Source organism: Doryrhamphus excisus, chromosome 5 (genome assembly GCF_030265055.1).
Source record: "Doryrhamphus excisus isolate RoL2022-K1 chromosome 5, RoL_Dexc_1.0, whole genome shotgun sequence".
Lineage (NCBI taxonomy): Eukaryota > Metazoa > Chordata > Actinopteri > Syngnathiformes > Syngnathidae > Doryrhamphus > Doryrhamphus excisus.
In genome coordinates this window covers 12,962,146-12,970,841 of record NC_080470.1, presented here as the reverse complement: position 1 = coordinate 12,970,841, position 8,696 = coordinate 12,962,146, and positions in this window count along the sequence as shown.

Below are 8,696 nucleotides of genomic sequence, written 5' to 3'. Positions count from 1 at the left end.
CCAATGATGCTTACTAGTGGAGATTTGTTCACATTACCACATTTTTCAAAAAATCAAAGACAACCCAAAGTCTTCATTGCACCTCACCTACTGTGCATGTTTTGGTGAAGACACAAGACAATTCCGAGTCTCCATTGGACCAAACGCAATGGCCATTCTGCTCAGAGCCGTGAAACAATTATTGTTGGATTGACCACAGCAGTAATTGCAGGAACTGGATGCTTTCCCTGATGCTTCCATAAATATAATTACAATCAGCTTCACACAGTCATACACAACACTCATGTGGTTTTGTCATCAAAATCTTATCCCTGATCGCTTACCGTCCTACTGAGAAATGTCCCTAGAGATCACCTTATCAGTACTCTCTGCAAAGTGCATCCTATATATTCTTATTGTTATCCCGTTCCAGTAAGGAAAGCTTTGGGAATGCTAGAAGTAACCTGGGCTCGAGCCACTTTCCACTGAAGACAAAAGCATGTGTTGCTTTTCTTGGACTTCCATTAAGTCAGGATGCAGCCATTACAATATTTGTATGACTTAAAACAAGTGAAATGCAATAACAATATGACATCTATTAAAACTCAATACAGCCGTGATGACCCAGGGAGAATGGAGTTACATCATGCCTGTCTTTGGGGGACACGTTCCCACATTGGAGGTTATTCTGTACAGAGTTGAGTGGTGAAGCGTGGGACTTCGAGTCCATGTTTGAGATCGTCAACATCATCACCTCTCCAAATGTTTAACGTGATCCTTGACTACACTACGAAAAGGAAATGCACACACCCTTCAGCATCCTCATCTGCATCTAACCACTTCCTGTTTTCAGTAGTGACTATATAGAGGGTATCACTAAACACACACATGCACGCACACACACCTCAGTACACGGAGGAAGACGGGCTGTTGAGAACCATTAAACAAGGAGGCATTTTTAGAATTGGGGAAACAAAGAGGGGAAGTCACATGACGTTGCACAGGAGGGAATCTGAGGTTCGCCGGCAGGCACGCCTTAAGGGACACTCGCACACACGCACTCACAATTCACACACTCATTTTGTTTACTAGACATAGCCAATGTCCCTTTTTGCTTTGCTGCTCTCAAAATAGCCATTTCCTTGTCCTTTTGCTGCTGATATTACAATCATAAGGATGTTTCTGAATGCACGCTTGATTTCCCTTCGCAGAGGCCACAAAGACTTCCCACATCAGGGATGTGTCTGTTTTCAGGCTATGTCCTTACGGCCGAACATGACAGTGAGCATTATGCAAGTTAGCCTCTAAGAAATGTGGCGCAAAACGCAGAATTTACAAAAACACAATTTTGTGGAGAGGAACCCATTAGATTTATTTTCTCTTCGGTATCAGATCAGTACCATCACGGTGAGGGATGCTCCCCACGATCAGGGTTTTATGCTACTCTTTCCGATACCACTCATCCATGAGGAAGAGCGGCCTATTCCGATCACATGTTTTAATGCCACATTTTTCATGTATTTATTATGAATGGTATTGGCCAAGGGCACAGGTAGACCATTCCAAGGGCCCCTGGCAAATAGGCAATTGTAAAAAAAATTAAGTTTGAGCAGATTATATTTTGGAGTACTACCAATACTACCAATATGTTGCCATTCCCTATACCTCACAATCAAAAGTCCATGAACCAGGAAGTGGACTACTAACTTGCAAATTAACAAAAGTTAAGTGCGAGTGGTTAGCCCACAGGCCACACAGCTAGGAGACCGGAGTTCGATTCCACACTCAGGCATCTCTGTGTGGAGTTTACATATTCTCCAGGTGCTGCGTGGGTTTTCTCCGGGTACTCCGGTTTCCTCCCACATTCCAAAAACATGCTAGGTTAATTGGCGACTCCAAATTGTCCATAGGTATGAATGTGAGTGTGAATGGTTGTTTGTCTATATGTGCCCTGTGATTGGCTGGCGACCAGTCCAGGGTGTACCTTGCCTCTCGCCCAAAGACAGCTGGGATAGGCTCCAACACCCCCACAACCCTCGTGAGGATAAGCGGTAGAAAATTAATTAATGAAAAAGTGCTACTTTTTCCCCCCAATTTTGGTATACCAATGTACTTATTATATTTGGGTGTTATTTTTTGTTTTTGTCACAACAAAGCCATTTCCATCACTTACATCACAGAATAAAAAATGGTACCAGTGGTGTTTTGTCATCATCCATGAACCAGAAAGTGGCCTGCTAACATATATTATGGATGGACAAACTAACACAAATTGCTTTTTGATTATTTTGGGTCAAACTTGGCCGGCATCTGCGCTCCACTCAGTGGCATTCTAGTAATTTTATGTGGCCTCGTCACCAGCAAGAACCACAAACAACATGTCTGCTTTCAAAAAGAACACTGTGTTTTTGGCAGGGTGTGTTTACCAAACAAACCAACTTCTATCTCCACGCCCACACAACAGCTCGCTCACGTTGAAGACGCTCTGGCACATCATGAACACAGTCAGCCATTTATTATGTATTCATTCATAAGAGTCAAAACGTACACATCTGTTGTAGGTTAGAGTTGCTACACGCTGCTCGGATCGCCAAACTAGAGGGGGTCAGGCCATCAATCATGCCTCCCTTCTTTCTTGCTCTCTTTTTGCCTCTATGCATGACGCCTGAAGCCAGTGGGGCAGGAACATATTATATACATGTGTGTGTTTACTGTTACACTATACTGTAGCTAGAGTCAAAGCGGCTTCCTGTTTTCTCTCCAAATAGAAATAACAAGCTGGTTAGTCACACACTAAGAGGGCACATTTAAATACACTTCAGCATGAACACACACCCAAACGAAAGGCCGCACGCCTGCTGATTTAATATTTGGACATGTCCTCGGGATCTTGGCTTTGATAGGATAATGAGGGTTTGGAGACGAGGAGAAGAGGGTTCACACTTGAATCATCTACACTCGAGAGTGCAGTGGTTCCAGAATGCTGGGACAATCCAAAAGGCCAACATCTCTAATATATTGACGTATATTATGAACTATGTGGTTAAACTCACTGATGTCGCTAGAATGTACCAGCTGCACATATCTTTGGGGAGGATTTTGGCTTTGACTGATTCATAAGTGCCAGCAATCAACCACACTGTTCCAGTTGGGAGTGATCTCAGGGTGGGAATGGTGGCGTATTTGCTTTCCAATATATTACCAACGATAGCAATAAGATCATGATGCAGCAATTATGTGATCAATATATTGAAAGAAAACAGCTAAAATAAATAAATACATTTGTATAACTGATACTGGACCATGTGAGATGAGGTTACTATATGCTGTATCACAATATTTCATCCCAAACCCTGGGTCTGTAATTATTCGTCTGTCCCTTTTAATTGTGTCAGATAGCAATCCTGTCTCTATAAAAATCAATACTGTGGCGTCGCTGGGGGCACTTCCTTGTTCCCAGCATGCTTTGCGGCGCTGTCGATGTGTATGGTTTGTCGGTTTGTAGTTTGAGCTGCATATTTGTTCGTCCTTGTTCTGTTCAACCGGTGGGAGTGCTTTTGTTTGTCTGTGCTTGTGTTGTTATGTGATGTTGTTGGCATATCCTGTTGTAACACCATGACTTTAGTTGCTATGCATAGCGGTTAAAAGCAAGCTTTTCTCTCTGTCTTAATCTTTCAATAAAAAGTTCTCTGCATAGCAAGGCCCTTGAGCACCACAATACGATTATAATTGGTTATAATCTTATACCCTTATAAGATTCAAATTGTATTATATTAATCAAATCAATAAGAAATTGATGATCTTTATAAGGTTATAAACAAATCAATACCAACATTATAATACAAGCACAGGAATGCTGGTGGAGAAACTCCCGAGGAGGATAAGATCAAAGGACGCAGACCAAGTGTGAAATGGCCCAAAGAGGTTGAAAAGAGTGAGTGGGAAAGAGTCAATGATGACCTTACAAAAATCCTGGAACAAATGGGCACAGCAGAGAAACAGTTGGATAAGATAGGAGACATAGTCTCTATCAGTACAGAGAAGAATGCTTTGGAGTGAATATAGGGAAAAGCAATAAAGCAACACCAGCCAAATCCTGGAGACAGCAAGACATCGAACGGCTAATCAGAGAGAGAAGGCAGCTGAGAAAGCAGTGGAAGAAAGCCTCTGATGCAGCCAGAGAAGGTCTCACTACTCCAGGGACACATCCTTACCATGAGCACAGAACTTGAGGAAACTGCAAAATGGTACGGAACACACAAGAACACGGTTCTATAAAAACTCTTTCAAGTTTATCTAGGATCTCTTTGCAAAGGAAAAAAGCTGAACCCTGAAAACTCCAAAGCAAGAACTGAAAGAACATTTGGAAAAGGCCCACCATGACATGCAAAGGCACAAATTACCAGTCATCCCACCTACTCAACCTTCTGAATTCCATCTGGAAACTGGATCTCCAAAATGGGAGGAAGTAGAGAATATATAGATAGTACGGTGCACAAGATCAGCATCAGCCCCTCAACCAAATGGAGAGCTGGATAAGCTGTACAAGAACGCACCAGATGTTCTATGCCACCCGTGGAGGCTCATGAGGACAGTGTGGCAAAAAGAAATAATACCCAAAGGATGGTGAAGGGCTGGAGGTGTGCCAATTCCAAAAGAGAAGGATGCAGCAGATATCAGCCAAATTTGCCTTCTGCATGTTGAAGGTTGAAATCTTTTTCAGCTTGATAGCACAGACACTGTCCACCTACCTGGAGAAGAAGAAGTATACTGGCAGATCTGTACAGAAGGCCAGCATTCCTCGGTTCTCCTCCAGGTTCTCTATTTCTTGGTGTACCATATCCAAATGGCAAAGAAGAGTAAAAAAGACCTCCTTTGGGAATCCTTCAACTTCTTCCATGTTCCATTCTCCATCACTGCTCTAGTGAAAGCCTACTTTGATGATCTGCAACAGTGCTACACAACAGCCAACATCATGGCAGTGTCTAGAAGTAGGCACCATGGCAGGCTGCAGTTTCAACCCTGGCAATCACAACGGCTATGGAAATCATCATCAGGACCTCTAGCTGGGTGGTGGGAGGCGAGCGAACTAAAATCGGAACCCACCTTCCACCAAACCGAGCTTTCATGGATGACATGACCACACTGACCACTCCTGCATCATGCACCAGGCGGCTACTGGGAAAGTTGCAGCAAAACATCAGATGGGCGAATAAGTCATGAAGCATCTCAATGGTCAAGGGAGAGCTTAAGAATGCAAGGTTTTGAACATTTACAGATATTATTAAAGAAAAAAGTTGACAAGTTCATAGTAATACTATGCTTTTTCACCTGAAGCAGAGGTGCAATTGTTTTCAATAAATAATTTCTTAGTAGATCTACATGTGTTGCTTTACAAAATATCAAAGTGGCCCTTGCATGCTTTTATTTTTCAGTATGTGGCACTCCCTAGAAAAGGTTTGGGCACCCTTGTTTTAAGGCAATTTTAATTATTTTTTATATATGCTGCCGGCCAACAAAAACGCAACTTGTGGGCAGCAAATACTGTGCATACAACATGCGCCTAGAAAAAAAACAAGATATTTTTCAGCCTTTCACTGCCTTTACAAAAAGCAAACACACAAGCAACCAGGTCACCCTGCTGAGCCAGGTGCAGCCATGTTTATGCTCCCTGCTGTCATATATTATTGCAACCTGTTGACTGAAAGCAGTTGTGTTTCAGCCCTGGGGGCTATTTTAGTCGGGTAGGTTGTTTAATTTATTGGCCCACTACATATTGCAAAAAATAAAATTTGTTCATTATTAATAATATACGACTATATCTTACACTCATTTGCTTTGTCACTTATACAGTAAAAAAAGACAATGTCAATGTTGTGTTCCAGTAGCTTCGCATTTTGTGACCTACACTTGATAGGTTTTAGCATCTTTAATACAAAAAGTGTATCAATATGGACGAGTGGTTTGCAGGTAGGCCACACAGTCAGGAGATCGGGAAAACCTGGTTTTGAATCATCCATGTTAGGGTAGTTGGAAACTGCCTATAGGCCTATAGGCATGAATGTGAGTGTGAATTCTATGTGTGTCCTGTGATCGGCTGGCAACCATTCCAGGGTGTACCCTGCATCTCGCCCAAAAACAGCTGGGATAGGCTCCAGCATACCCGTGACCCCAGTGATAAGATAAGCGGTATAGAAAATGGTTGGATGGATATATAAATGTGAAGATATGAATTGCCTCCGAAAGGTATTGTTGTTGCTTTGGACATTTTGTGCTTTGGCTTTGCTCAAAATTTCCTTAACTCAAATCCCAAGTCCCAATAGGGAATAAAAGCATGTTTAATTCAATGTTCTGTTGGATGTCCCACACAAACTGACCCCATGTGCTTTCGTTAACACAGAACAGAACCTTGTCTAGGGGGAACCGTGTCCTCACTTGTTGCTCCAGATGCTGTCTCTCATACGTGTGATATGTGGCAATGATCTTTAAAGACAAAAAAGACAACTAATAATAGAGAGAAAACAGGCTTAGAAAAGCGAAAAGCTGCAAATAATGGGCGTAACTATAAAAATGTCATACAATATGCCTCACATGTGTAGATTTTATTTTATTGTAAAATGTCTACGTACTCACCACTAATGAATGATAATAAAAGACGATGGATAGGAGAACAAATGGAATCGATGTCGCTGTTGAGTCTAGGAGGGGTCGGCAACCCGGGAACTTGTTGGCACCAAAGTAAACATATCAGGTAAGTTCAAACAGACATTTATGTAAGTTTAGCTTTGTTGCTAGAAGGTCCGGTCCTCAATCCAGTACTCAATCAACACTTGCTGCTTTTTCTCCTCTTAACTACTTTGATACCCCCAATTCCCTCCAAATCTGTCAACCAAACAAAACCATGGAAAACTCTGGATGCGAGTACGTCGCTCACCTGTGTCACTTGCTACAGCTGCTCGTTGCCATAGCCAGCAAGCTAAAAGAAACAAAAAATCCCAAGATACAACCTGCTAGGTGGCATCCATTACACTTGCACACTGCACTGGTAATTTGTTGAATTCTGTTGTTATAACTAAAAAAATTAAGGTTCACACAAGTTTAAGATGTTGTTTTAAGGTGATATCTATAGTGGATAGCATCTCATCAATGCAACATAATGTAACAACAACTAGTGACCGGTGTATAATATTACATTTTACAACTTCCTTTCATTTTTCTGAATGCCCGTATTTATTTAGCAATTTTATGCTTGAAAATGCTTCATTTTGGACAAAAATACATACAATTTGCATGGCTAATAATGGGCGGTATTTACCCACAAAATAGTAATGAATAACTGTGATAGAGTGAAGCTGTAAGCACGAGGTGGTCACATACAGTGATTATCAATTATTACAGATTTAGGGTTAATGAGGTGGGGTTTCTGAAAAATAACAGCCTAGAGAAACTGAAGTAATGCATGGGTTTTCTCACATATAAAAACCTTTTTTTTTGTTTTCTACCAATATGTAGGGTGGCAAATGCTGACTGTTAAATAGGCATACACTGTAATTGCAAAAAGAACCATTAGTGTACTTAGACTAATGGACCATCAGTGATAACAAGACCTGAGGCTCCTCCCAGTGGTGAAGGGGACCAACAACAAACACTAAACAGATGAATAAATATCTTCATGTTATATTTGAGAAAAGCAACAGTACGAGCTAATAAAAACAGCACATAGGTATTAGGGATGTCCAATCAGGATTTTATGCTGCTGACACCGATCCCGATAACCATGAGTGAAATCGTCCTATACCGATCACATTGGTGAAGTGTAAATGTTTAAATATACTACTGGTTATATTAGGGGTCACCCAGATTTATTTTCATAGGTTATTTCATAATCTTCTCAAATTAACTGAAAAATGAGAATGATAAGCAGGTTTGCCCGCCTCTGCTGTTCCCGTCCAGCCACATCTGCTGCCTTCTGAACTGTCGATGCAGCCGACCCTCGTCTTCTGTGCACCCACTATCCAGGAGAGGGGACAAAATGCGTGGGACAACAATTTTCACTTTTAAGGCATGGTGGTGCCATCAAATAGATGAAAAGCAGCCCTAAGATGTAATGTATAGACAGCCACAAGACAAAAAAGCAATTTTTTTCCACTGATAATTTTCTTCAAAAAAATGTGCATTAACTGCTGTTCATGTTAGGTGTCTCTGAAAACACATTACGGCCCACCCAAGCTGTGTGTGCTCATTGTACTGCCAAACTAGGGAGGGGCCGGGATTGACATGCACCCATCACGACCCTGCTCATGGAGTCAGATGTCATCCATGTGACATATTTTTTGTGGCATGTTTTGCAAGGTGCAAAAACTTACATGACTCTCACTAAGACAGGTAGTCCCACACACGGCAGACATGCTTGTTCTGAATGCTGCAGTGAGGGAGAAGCTAAAATTTTGATCAAGAGTGTACCGCACATATTATTTTCAATTGATGTTTTGAATGATACTTGAAATGTTTTACCAAAAAATAAAATCTGCATGCTGCTATTCATTTTGCCAGACAGCGTTAATTGTTCCACTTGAATCTAACTCCTAGGTAATTGCATAAAAGAGGTCAGAGGTTTGCTGTTGGTGAAATCATGGGATCTTATTTTGTAGTTGCATCTTGTGTTGTGTTGTTCATTGTGTGCTTTTGCTGGCCTGGAACAAAAAGCACCCATACAA